The sequence below is a fragment of the Megalops cyprinoides genome, chromosome 5, assembly GCF_013368585.1.
Source record: "Megalops cyprinoides isolate fMegCyp1 chromosome 5, fMegCyp1.pri, whole genome shotgun sequence".
NCBI lineage: Eukaryota > Metazoa > Chordata > Actinopteri > Elopiformes > Megalopidae > Megalops > Megalops cyprinoides.
In genome coordinates, this window is record NC_050587.1 from 4,664,415 (window position 1) to 4,678,258 (window position 13,844).

A 13,844-nucleotide genomic window follows, 5' to 3' on the forward strand; every position below is an offset into this window, starting at 1 on the left:
AATGTGTCCTTTTTTGGTTACTGTTTTGCAAGATTGGGGCAATAAGTGCCTGAGTACAGTTATACACCTGGTTTAGCCTTTGACAAGGCAGCCACTGTTCTATCCCAGGCAACACGCCAGCTTTTCCCACCTAATACAGCGTTAGCTGGGCTTAAACTTTTCAGCATTTTCAGCAGTATTGTTTCTAGGGGCACGCGCACGCAGGGCACTTGGACTCCTTTGTTGCTGTCATGTAGGTTTTGTGTACTGCGCTGGGGCTCGGGACTGACTCTCACACAGACAAAGGAAGAGGGCTCTCCAAGTCCCAGGTCACCAGCTGAAGCCCTTAAAATAGGAAATAATAAGGTGAGGAGGGAAATCATCGCCTTTTGGGCTGAAATTGGATCCAACCACCTTCACGGTAGGAGAAAAAGCAAACCTTATGTTGCAATTTTGTTTGCTTTGGGGACTGTAATTTGCACCGTGATTGTAGCTTTCTGAACTTTTCTGGCACCGGCCAAGCGCTTGAGAAGTAATGTTTTAAGTATCCTCTCTCCTGAGGATGCAATAAGAAATATTTCCCCAGGGAACACTGGCTCTGTTTGCTTCTGGTCCTGCTTTTGAAAGTGGCTGGAATCATGTCAAATTATTTTATTTGCAGATTTTGATGTTCTTATGAATCTACTTCATTTTGGCACAGCATGAAAATAATTTGTGAATTTGAACGTCAAACTGCCAGTCAATGGCAGTATACACTTAGAACCAGCAAGCAGCTGAAAGTAAAGTCAGTGAGTGAAGGCAGCCCATGAGGAGACTCATTACAATGGCTTTGCACTGTTCATTTCTTTGCACCATGAGCACATGTACAAACATTTGAACCATAATTTTCAAATGCAATATTTGGATAACTTTTTTCTTGATTACTAATAATTTTGGAGAATATGAAGTACATATGTAAAAAAAAAAATCGACACCATTACTTTCCTCATAAGATAAAGTAATGTCACTCACAGTTCATGTGGATCAAGTCGAAAAGCACACTGGTTATTAACACACTGGTTATTATGTGGTGTGGAGAGTGTCCTGCTGCTTGATAACCTTCAACCCTTTGATTCCCTGTGTGCTTTGGTGTGCTTTGAAAAATCCTGGGGACAGGCTTTCATTTTCTCTGTGCTCAGTCTTTTACCATTTCCACTACTAGAGCCTGTTCAGAGGTAATTAGATACTTTTGGTCAGTGATTCCACTGAGAGTTCATTTTGCCCTCTGTGGCAGAAAACTGCATATGATCTGCTTCTCTCAGCTGGACACACTACAGAGAGCCTCACAATAAAAACAGTCTACGCTCTGGCAAATCTACTTTCTCGCACATAAAACATTTTTCATACAGGTGTGTCAGTGTGCACATATGCAGGAACTCTGAAGCAGTATCAGCAACATAAAATCATCAGTTTTAAAATGTGCATCCAACTTTCTAACTTGAGTTTGCAGCCAAGCTTCACTTTTCAAGGACAAAAGTCAATACATACTTGAGAGGGAAAGTGGGTAAATTCTTTATTTGGATACAGCAGATTCAGCAGGTCTGATTTACAGACTCTTAATATATTGAGTCTGTTTGTTCCCTGAGTTTAATTTCCTCATGGATTCCTTGTTTGTGCTGCTTATGCGGTGTGCTTTGTTTGTGCATGACTGTGCCATTGTATGATGCTGTGCACACTGTGTCATGCTGTTTTCTGTGCCACTATGATTCCTCTCATCAGTGGTCCCAACAAGGGCACTTAGCCTGTGTGTTACCTGTGATACAGTAACGGACAGACAGGTATAAGAAGTGGAAGTTCAGAAGAATCAGCATCAGAAGGAAAATCAATGTTTCCACTACTGGAATATTCAGCAGCTCTCACCCTCCATGATATTAGCTCATTTCAAAATTCCACCCTGTAGGCTGGCAAACTGTGAGCAGTACAGGTACCCCAAAGAACAGACTACAGACACAGCAAGCTGGCCATCCACTAAACTCATCTGTAGCTGTTCACTGTTGTGTACACCCAGAGCTCAGCCACAGGCATGTGGTCCCTCAGGGGAACCAAAACTGTTCTCAGTGCTTCAGCTACTATATCAGCATTGGCCAGGTTCAAATCCAGGGTAAAACAATAATTTGATGAGTCATACACAGAGGAGGGCTGTTGGTCTGGGCGTGTGAAGCGACTATTCATCACCGCAAGCTACAATCCCACTTTGGAGCTGCTGACAAAAGCTAAAAAACCAGGGACCTCCCATGTGCTAGCCAGTATGAGAAGAGCTCCCAGATCCTCCAGTTCTGCAGCATTTGGAGGGTCTTAAACAAACTGTTCTGGACTCCAACGGCCCTAGGGTGTGAGGGTCCTCCAAGAGCCCCTGTTCAATTCCAGCACACTGTTCAGTCTCAGAGTGAGTACCTGTCTCTGGTCCATGAGAGAGAGCTGTACTGGCAGAGTTTGAGGGCAGTGTCTATGAAAGCGCTGTCATCTTCCTTTAAACACTTTCAAAAAAGCTGTTGCCACTTGTTCTACTCAAGGATAAATAGTAGGGAAGGGTTCACACAACAAAGAAACACTCCTTCACATCATGTAAGTTGTCCTTTCAAGCACATACAGGGAAACTGAGCTTAACTCAGTATGAAACTCCATATGAACTCCATATGAAAGCAATGTTTAACAAACCTATGAACTCATTAATAAATGAAAAGCATTTCTTGACATACCAAACATTTCTATAGCTAAACCTCACTAATGAGGTTTTGTCTCAGGCTTTTTGTTGGTAATGTGTCATACTGTTCTTTATAAAGATTGGAAAATTGCTCACAATTTTACTGAAAATTATGATGTGACAGTTCCTCTTTTTGTTCACAGTCATCAGTGGTTTGTTCTTTAAAATCCTTGTCATCACGACAGTTCAGTGACTATACAGATGACTGGTATTTACTGGCTTTCTGGGTTGTACTGAGGTTTTGTATGGAAGCTTATAAAGGCTTAGTAGTAAAGTGTAACCTTTAGTAATCAAGCTCTGATTGTGGTTAGAGCTGTCCCGACAGGAAGTAAGTGCAGTGATAACTGGGCCATAACTTAAGATTTTATGCTTAGGCAGTAGAAGTGCAACTGCCAACTCAGCTTTTCACTGCTTCTCCTAAATTTCTCAAAGAATGTCATTTCGAACACATTTCTTGCATGTTAAAACATGATATATGCATACAATATATACTGTATATTTACACAATATGCTCATGTAAAAGGCACCTTATACCACTTGGTAAATATTACCATGCCATGGCCAAATAGGAAGCCTTTTCATGTTGTATAGTATTAGTATTTGTGGGTTTGCATACAGGAGCTGTGTTTGGCAAGGACAGGGTGGACAGGTCCAGGGTACATAGCTACATCTACAGATGTTAATTCCATTACTTTGACATACAGTGTATTCCAGAAGGATGGTAGGTGGGATGGTGTGTTTCTTTCCATCCCACTTCTCTTAAAGTAGTGTACAAGAAGCAACCAGCACAACTGCTAGCTAACTTTTGTTAGCTAAAAACCAGCACCTGATGTCTTACTAGCGGTTGAATATGCCCCTGCATTGTTTGGTCTGTAACTCCAGAACATCATTAGAAAATGGTTCTCGTTTCCTGTCTTTTGCTTTTTAATTCACATGTACTTAGCTATTCAGCTAGCTAGCTAGCTAGGCACAGCATGCATGGGTCAGCCAGCTGTACCTGCTGTGACCTGTATTTAATCACACCACATGTACACTTGGCTGTAAGTGGAATTGATCATGTTAGTGTGGCCGCTTTTAAGCACACTTCAATACTTAGGTTGCTTTGATTGTAAACAAGGCGTCAGATCACTCTGGCAGTGGCACTTCACATCTGACTTGTTTTCCCTGTTCTTGTGCTGTCTTAACATGAGCTTGTCGTTTTTTCTGAGGGTCAGTTACAACATCATGAAGTGTCACCAATTATAGAGAGGCTTTCATACTTTGTTAAGCACATATTTTATTTATATTTTGACAAAAAATACATTTAAATTCATATACATATACTGTTCAATGGTGAAATGAATGAGGATCTAACTTCTCTACAAACATTCAATCCACATTTAGTGCATTGAGATGAATGGGCCACCCCTGTTTTTAGGAAATAGAACACTTGTTGACCCATAATTCATGCTCCAGCTGGGACATTTGCTGTGCTCTGAGTGCTCAGAGCCATGACCTTTGCCTCTCTTCAGAGTGGGGCACAAAGACTGATTAAAACCCAGGAATTCACCCCACATGGGTGGACATTTCTCTTCCAAAGATGTTCATTGTACCAGTCTGAAAGTGGGAGATAAGAAGTCTGTTCTCATTCGGCATGACCTCCTGAAATGGAGAAACCCCAACCCTGACCGTCTCCACAGTACCTTCCGTGCACCCTGTGTCTGGCCCACATCCTGCAACACCTCCCTCCACTCTCTCTGTAACGTGAAATATTGGGAATGGAAAAAGCAAATGAAAATGCATTTGTCAGAGACCACATATTTATCGATTTTTGTGGGAAAGGATCTATCATGGCCCTGAAGCTTTTGAAAGCTGAAATTCCCTCTGTGATTTTGCCTTCCAAGACACTGCACCTGTGTTGCTGAACAATAAAATACAACCACACTTGCCTCAGGTTCTGTTCTTGCTCTTGACACTAAAAGACAAAGAGTCTCTTCCATCACAATCAGACTCAGACCTGATCATTAAAAATTTGGTTGAACCTTTAAAATATGCTCTAACAGAGGGAGATATTTTGACAGTAAACCAGTCCTTGTTTACTTGTGTAAACACACAGATGCATGTGGTAAAAAGTGAAGGCCTTGTCTTTTGAAAGGCTGAGAAAAAATGAATGTGGCTGTATTTTAATAGAGAGGCTGTGATATAAATCTGAGGCTTTACTATAAGCAGCTGCTTTCCAAGGGTCATCTCATCCATAACATCAAATGTTTGGTTTCATTTAGTGCTGTGACAATGGGGATCAGTGTGGATTGTTGCATACACAGGGAACTTACTGTGAACCTTCCATCTCCTCCGATATGCACCACCAAAGCTGCCTGGTGAATATGGCCTTTATCTCGCAATGCTTCCCGTTAAATGAGCTTTTTGTGAATGAAAACCCCGAATAAGCCCTGACGTCATTCAGCCAGTGACCTACAGTAAAAGGAGGGGAATGAATGTCCTCACCAGACATTGATTTGGGTCTCAGAGTGCCCTCCACTCTGGGGCATCGAAGGGAAGCTTGGTTCTTTGCTGCATGTTGTCCATAAATCAAGGGAGAAGCACCTCCTGAAGTCTAGCAAGTAGCTGCTGGAAAGCTTGGAGCTGCTGTTTGCTCAAGCCAATGAGAAGGAGCGTCAGGCTACAAGCGCATCGCCATAGAAACAGAACGTCACATTAGTCTAAATAAAATGGGGCCTCAGCTGGTGGATGGCTGCAATGTTTACAGACATGTCTGGGGAGGTGTAAGCCATTGGCCCAGCCCTCATTTCCCACTGAGACTGTAAAGCCAAGGTCAGACATGCATTCCTGAGCATTATCATTCTTAAACATTTCAGTCCAGACAAAACCTGTCTATTTTTCCCATGCACTGGAACTGTTTTTGAGGGGTATAATTAATTACAAGAATGCATTTACATACATAGTCTTCCCATGTGCAAGGAGCAGTTAGATTCAGAGAAATCTAGGATGTGCTTTGCCATTTGGTCTGCTGTTATCCAGATTACATTATTGTCATTTAGCAGCTGCTCTTAACAAGGGTGAGTTACATAAGTTACAATTTCATCTATTTATACAGCTAAATATTTACTGAGGCATTGTGGGGTAAGTACCATGCCCAAGAGTACAACAGCAGTCTTCTAGCAGGAAATTGAACCAGCAACCTTTTGGTTACCAGCCCTGTTCTAATTTAAAGCACTCACAGAGACTGGTATAGTGGCAAATGTTGTATTACTCTCAGGGTCCAGTCTTCCTCCTATTTACTTTTGTGTTGATTTTAGCAGCACTATATTACACAAAGGCAGCACTCTTCAGCAGTGTACGATTATGTAGGGGTCAGAGAATAATTTTCCAGATTTCCCTATTTGCTTGTTTTTTTTTTTTTCCATTCGCTCTGGAAATTCCTCTATGCTGTGTGTACATCACATTGTGACAATCTGAACAGTGAAAATGTGCTATAAAATAAAATTTGATTGATTGATTGATTGATTGACTTGCAACCAGTAGGTTGCATGTTTGAATTCGAAGGAGAGCATTTCCACTGCCACTTTGAACAAGATAACATGTTGTTCTGGAAAAGGATGTGAACAGAGAGAATGATTTTCACACCATTTTCTTTTGTAATCTAAAAAAAGTACAGTAAAGAGTGATGACACCAAGCACTTGGAATATGTGCAGCTTTGCCATTTCCCTGTGGATAACAAGCACTGTCAGCAAATGGTAGGAAATGTGAACAGGAAGGAAGACCTCTTTTGCCAGCAGCGCTCTGTCCCAAGGCCAGTGAGGCAAACACACATATCCTCCCTCTACCTCTTCTTCAGCTGTGAAACAAACCATTTCTCTGTAAGAGCTGTCATCAGCTCCTACACATCAGCACAAGGTCACAAATGTGCACTTTGATATGAACCGACTAGAAGTTTCCACTTGTTTTTATATATATTCCCGGTGGACACTGGAAAAATGTGTTCTCAGACAGACAAAAATCTTTCAAAAATAAGCAAACAAGAGACTGTCTCTGAAAGCAACTGTATTAAGAAGTGCCTTGTTCTGATGACTGTTCTGTTCCCTGACTGCCCTTGAGTTGCTTGGGAGTCTGATAGTCTTTGACAGTCCTTATAGTCTTTCAAACCTTTCGAACCAAATGTTACACACAAGCAATACTTGTAAACAAAACTGAGATGTCCTTAAGTTTAAAATGTAATCATCACGAATGCTGTTTTATTAAAATAATAATTTAAAAACTTGGAATATCACTTGTATCAACATGTCTTTGGCTCATAGACTTACACCAGCTACAAAGTAAAATGAAGGGTTTTGTCTAAATGAAAACACAGACATAGCTTTTTGTCCTTGAATGACAAATCTACAAAAGCAATGACTCTGGAATTAGACCAGTGCCGGAAGAGGGATTTGAAATAGCTTATCTCACATCCATCAAAATTCAGTGCCTTTACCTTACCCCTTTTAGAGATACTGGAGACTCAGAAAAGGGAGGTGGGGACCTCATATAGCACTGAGATACAGATATTGGAAGGAGGTTTGGACCTGCCACATTTTGGGACCTGGGGGTTGGTGAACCTGCGTAACTGCATATGTGAAGATCAAAGAGGGACCCTTGAAAATAAATACCAAACATGGCTTTTCTTATTATACTTTCTGTTATACATTACATTACATTCATTTAGCAGACACTCTTAGCCAGAGTGACGTTCAGCATAGAAGAACAGAAGTGTATCTTCAAGTTGAATGAGCAGCAGTGCCAGACCAGGCTAACAGCACTCCCAGACCTGTAAGTGTGAGCATAATGTGATTCAAGCCCTATCACAAGTTAACTCATGCAGCCTGACTATACAAGGGAAGCCAAGTACACTACCATACATCACAGTCACTACATCACAGAATCCCAAACACATTGGGATACTACACAAAACAGCAAGTAATACAAGTCGCAGGCACTAAAACTTGTGCAGCTCTGATGCTATAGTGAAAAACTATGGGCAATAGCCCCATGAGGAAGGAGACACTGTCGGTTGTCTGTTATGAATGTGTTCCCCCGTGTAAACGAGGCGGCAGTGAGGTAGTTCCTCTCGCTGCCCTGCAGCAGCCATGGCCAGGCCTTCTGTCAGCTGTTGTGAAGCACAGATGCAAGGTCAAAAAACATGTACCTGTAACTGCTGGAAAAAGTGACGCTTTCCAAAAAATGCAAGCTGTGTGGCAAAGCTGCGAAACCCAAACCCACATTACAAGCTGTGTATTCTGGAATGTTTGTTTGTTTTTGACCAGAGGGGTGGGGACTTGCTCGGCAGGAGGTTTTCAGTTCCTCCGAAACACTGGCAGACTGTTTGGGAATCATGGCATTCGGCTCCTCTCTCTCTCCTTCTCCCTCTCTCCTCCCTCTCTCTCTCTCTATCTTTCTCAATCCCTCTCTCTCTCTCTCTGCTGCCATATGTTCAAATCATAACATTGCAGAGGTCCCTCTGAAATGTCTTAAGTAATTGTTTCCATCTGTTCTGAGACCATATCTGTTACATTCCACAGCGCTTAACATGGTCGAGTATAGGTTCTGTATGAAGGCTTTTCCTCCTCATGGGTGCAACTCTAGAATGAATGATTGCCGTCTTGTTACTGCATACAGTAGATGAAAGACTGGGCCAGCAGAGCTGTAAGGCTTTACCACTGTAGGAGTGTGTTTCTCCTCTCTTTTCCTGTTTTGTTCTGACTTATTCTGCTTCAGTTTATTTCACCTGGAAGATAAACCTAGGTGTCATCGACTTGTGATTCTGTGATATGTTAGATGAATATCTGTTTTTTCCTATGATGACCTTCCTAATATACTGCACAATAAATACCTTCTCTGAGACACATGGGAACGATGCCAACAAAGAGCATTATGATTAATAAGCAATGCAATATAGTCTAGGCCATCACTGCTATATTATCACGGTCTAATGAGTGGCTGAAGTTCTTCAGAGTGCTGATAGGGTAAGATGTCTGACTATGATGTCAAACACCCCTCTGCGTGGTCACCCTTGGGAATCCCTATGAGCTGCTCTTTTAAAGAGCTGCTGAGAGAAAGTCGGGGCAGCAGTCCTCAGCCACGCGACCCTCCTGCAAGCTGTCTCTCCCTTCCCCACACAGCAGCACTGATGTCGAAGCGTTTGCTGGCATGGAGAGCTGGGCGTCAGTACAAAGAGGCCCGAGACCCATAATCATTGAGGAAAACGTATCCTTTGCACTGCCTTGAGAAGCAGGAAGACACAGGGTGAAAGCTGAGCCTAGCAATGTCAGACCTTCAGACCCAGCTCAAAAAAAAGTGCACACAGAAAGACTATTCACAGGTGCAGAGCCTCATGAACATGTACTTTGATTGACTTAAGATATGATCTGACGTCAAACAAATCAGATATACATTTATTGAACATATCTATTTTTAATTGACTACATCCACACACCTTGTTTCCACAATCGCTTGATACGGGCATTTATCACTTAGCTAATGTACCCGTAATTGCCCACATGCTCGACGTGTCACGGTCAGTTGCATTTGCGGCTACCTGCTGTCATTACAGAAAAAAGTATTTGTACCCCAGCGCTGTTCCGGCGCGTGGTGGGTTAAAATCTGAAATAGCAGCTCCGCTCTGAGGGGGAGTAACCCGGCCCAGGCATCACTGCGCATTCCAGGGCAGTTCTTAGCTGCCAACATCAGATTAGAACCATTTCTGAGAGGCTGAAAGCTTGCTTTAATCCACATACGGCCGGGAAACGAGTCAACTGGATCCTTACTGTCATCTTGTTTGCCGGCCGGGAAAATCTTTTTGGAACATGAAGAATCCAGCAAAGAAAGCTTGATGACGGTGAGTCTGTACAGCTGCATGCCCTGCGCTTTTTAATTAAGCATTTCTCAACAATTTAGGGTCGGGTTGTTGAAGACCAACGCAGGTAGCAAACTAACCATATTTATCTCTAGTTGTAGAAGAATTTGGTTGAGCTTTGGTGACCGTGGTTTAGCCAGTTTCCTTGAATTTGCTTGGTTTGTGGAGCACGTTGTATCTGCACGCAGAGAATTTAATTGCTATTTTCCGTTGTTTCCGTGAGCCGTAAGCATTTGATGTCGAAGCTTCAAAACGGTAATATGTGTCGATGTTTTGGTTCGCAAGAGAATGTTTAACTCTGCGCAGGTATTAACTCGTGGAAGAGCAATGAGCGTTTGACCAAACTCTTCACAGTATGTTTCCGGAGTCTGAGATATAATATAATAATATAATATAATATAATATAATAAACGTTCACTAGCAGGATTTAGTTTTGGTTTCCAGTGTATCTGTAGTTTCCGTTCGTTGTAAAATCATTGATATTTAAACTGGAACTTTATCATTTTTATTCAGTTTGTGGTCATTCTTAATCGATTACAACACACAGCCAAATGTCTCATTTATGGGATACTCCTAAAAATTCTTTCAGCTTTAAGTGCTGGAAAAAGAAATTGGTTTAATAACGGAAAAAAACAGTATAACGCACATTGTCAGCGGAGTCACTTGTTAATCGGGATGCTCGCATACATTTTTAAACTCCTATAAAGCTCCCTGTCTGTCGTAACGATTTGGCAGTAAAATATGGGGTAGTTTAAATTCATTAGGGTCCGGGAAATACTCCACTTATTTAGTTTCACATTTAATAAATTTCCCTTCCAACTAATGGCAAAACCCACTTGTCTCAATGCTTCCTGTTGAGGCGAAGTATGCTACTGTCGGGCGAGCCATGATTCCACTACAGTGACTATCTCTGGGGAGCGCAGGGAAGGCTTGGTTGATGTGCCATGTGGTCGACCTGCATTTGGGGGGGGGGGGGGTCCTTCAATAATTGAAGGATACGCTGCCTATATTTCTGTTACAATGAATTACCCTTGATGGGTGTAGCATTAAATCATTTTTTACATGATGTCTCTCACAATGTCTCACATTTTGGCTAAATCTTCCCTTGCTGTTGACAAATTGGATGCATCCCGCAAAATATCACTTTTTTAATCTGTTGTGCTGAATCTATTCTCAGAGTTTTGTGTGGCTGGTACATCATTTTACACTGACCTATTCCATCTTTCACATTTTTGCACAATTGCAGTGTTTGTTCATGCACATAATCTGGCAGATCAACACGTTGAATGAAACCCGTTTATTCCTTAGACCTGAATCAGTAAATCATTTCTATGGACTCGGGCATGTTGTTTGATCAGGGTACTTGAATCTTTGTCTTTGATTTCCCTCATAACGTTTAGTGATGTTTTAGGCTGGTATTGGGCTTTTACGAGGGGAACTTTTGTCATCCCAGTTAACTTGATGTGACAAATTTGTTTGAATCAGAGAATGAAAAATGTCCTTCACAGACCAGACAGTCCTTCCCAACTGTGAATTTTGTGTTTGTGGGAAGCAAAGGCAGACATACCAACATTTTTTTGCATGTGTTTTCTCTCCCAGTGCATATTCCTAAATTTAAGACAATTACCAAACCTCATTCCCCTCTGACTCTCAGAAAAGGAGGCTTATGGCTGGGGCTTGCTGTGACGCCATGCTGTGATGATTGGAATTCATGAAAGAAATTATCTCTAAATGCAGGCATGATGTCAGTGCAGCAGCATTTGGACCCTACTAATGACATCTACCTAACGCACAAATACAAAGCTAGTCGTTTTCTGAGCAGTGGGTTAATATATCTGTACTTAACCAGAGGGAGCAGAAATAGATGTCTTTATACTCTCCAGTTCTTCCAATCCTACAGCAGTTTCAACATTGTGATTCTAAAACCGATTACATTTACACTATCACCTGCACTGAAAGTACAACCTTTTCCATCTTTTTGCATTACATGCCACATGTAGTACACAGCTACAGTAGTTGTACACTTGAAATGCATGCACTGTTGGGTTATTACTGGGTTGAACTCTTACAAGCACAGTATTGTCTTTATTAGCACCATTACTAGCTGAGTCAGCTAGCGACCTAGCTGTCATTCAGTCAGCTCTCTACTGAACAGTGTATGTACATTGTTTTTCTTTTTTGTTTTCTGGTGTGGTAATTACATGACACAAGCCCCAAGACCCTATGTACATGACTTCAGAACTCATTGGTGAGAGATTTGCGTTAACACTTCTGCTCCAGTGGCACTTTAGGAAATGATAGATTAAATCTTGTGCACAGCCATTTCCATCTTTTTACACTTTGGAGACCACTCCTAAATGGATCTTCAGATTAATGACAAAGACTAAGCATAAAGACAGCTTGTGTTTCTGAAGCTCTTTGATAGAGGAAATGACAGTTAATGCCCCCTAAACCTTGCTGGGCAGATTAAGGTGAGTGGGGGAAGTTATTTTGCTGTCTTGGTTGGTTAACCTGTAAACCCTCCTAACTGAAATGCTGGCAGACACCACTAAGACTGCTGTCTAGGTGTTTGGCTTTTTATTGGGCCTTTCGACAGTTGCTGACACAACCCCTTTAATGGAACAAAGTCACAGTCATTCCGCTTCAATTCAAGTTACTAAACAACCAGAACGTATAGTCAAGTCATCACTTGGCCGTGTTTTATAGGCCTTGAAGATGGCCGGTTCTCTGAAAGTTCATCTGGGGCCCGTGTGGCTCGGGTCCATATACAGGATGAGCCCTCAGTTTTCTGGCTGCCTGACGTGTGCAGTTTTATTTGAAGCAGATGTTGGGGCTGTCCTTGATATCCTTCCACTGCTCCTCCTTCCTCTGCCTACCGGCTCCTCTGAATGACTCTCTTTTCAGTCTCATCTGCTAGCCCCTCTCAGACTCCTTTTTTAGCGAGTGGCAGCGTGAAAAAGGGAAGTTTGCGTTTCCGGTTTGCGTGTTGTACGCAACTATTCATCTCGGTGAGTATTGTAGTAATGTATGTCTGTCGGAGCAACTGTCATTGCAGTTGAAATTTTATTAAATGGATTTGATCAAAGAGGGGCCTGCATGGAATGGGCATTAGTCAATGAAGAGATTACATTTGCACTGCATGCTTGTGTTTTCCTGCATCACTCATGAAGGCTGTGAAATCTGGACTCACACTCACGTCTTCTTCTCATTCTCTTGGAAGAAACAAAAAAAGAGCCAAGGGAAGTGCAAAATAGTTTTCACCTAATCGGATCCATAAGGAAAGTTGACCTTTGAACTTCATAGTCTCCAAGAAAAAGGTATTACCTTAAACTTGTAGAATCCAACTCTGATGTTAAATGACCTCATAGAGTCAACTTTCTCTGTTTTTCGTAGCCCGGGCTATGAGGGCACCTGGCTCTTTGGTGTAACTGAGCCTGCAGAAGGGCAAATCAGTGATGTCTCTCTGTCATGGCCTTCGCAGACAGGAAGTGGTGGCATGCATCCCTCAATCCGCAGTGTGTCCGTGTATCCTGTGACCTCTGACTGAGCTGGTGTCTGGTTTACCGCAGTCAGATCACCCTCTGTGCTGTGGGACTGACCCGCAGAGAGCTGGAGACCTCTCACTTGCGCAGGCTGTTAAATGATCTGGCTGGAATGATGGCCCAGTCTGGGCAAGCCCTGTCCCTCTCAGAAAGGAATGTGTCCTTTTCCACTAAAGGGGGGTGCCTTGAAAGCGAGATTGTCACTAGCTTCATTGGTTTCCCTTGATTAGCATGACATGGTAATTTGTCTGTGAATTTTCATCTGTTGTAACTCTAATGCATGGACATTCAAATGCTTATTTTGTGTTTGAGGCATATTGACTTTATTACAACAGCTTTATCAAATGGACGTTAAACAAAGACTGTAGTCCAAAGAAACAGATAAAATCAAATTCAGGAAGATCTAGTTATATTTTAACTCTTAAAACACTTTCTTTGCCTCTGGGCAATATTGCAGTAACAAAATTATCACAGGAAAAAAGATTCCTGCCCCCCTACCAACAAACTCAGCGCTGAGATTTGGGAGAGTGAATGACGCTAAAGCTGATCGTACTGATTTTGCTTAAACGTGACTAACACCTGTGAGTCACATGGTGACAAGCGACCTAGGTGCAGGGATCACCTCTTAATTTCATGATTAATCCAGATTGTAACCTCAGTTTCAGGTGAAGCCCATCTGCTCATGTCTTTTGA

At 42.1% G+C, this 13,844-nt stretch overlaps 1 protein-coding gene across 3 annotated transcripts in view; it reads left to right on the forward strand.

Moving 5' to 3' along the window:
* The first annotated feature begins 269 nt into the window (after window positions 1-269).
* LOC118777828 (disabled homolog 2-like) overlaps window positions 270-13,844 on the forward strand; it is a 34,007-nt gene continuing 20,432 nt past the window's right edge. Inside the window, exon 1 of one of the 3 annotated variants that reach the window (XM_036529025.1) lies at window positions 270-345. The gene's annotated coding sequence lies outside the window, so the exon portion shown is untranslated. The other 2 variants (XM_036529023.1, XM_036529021.1) reach the window with 2 other exon arrangements.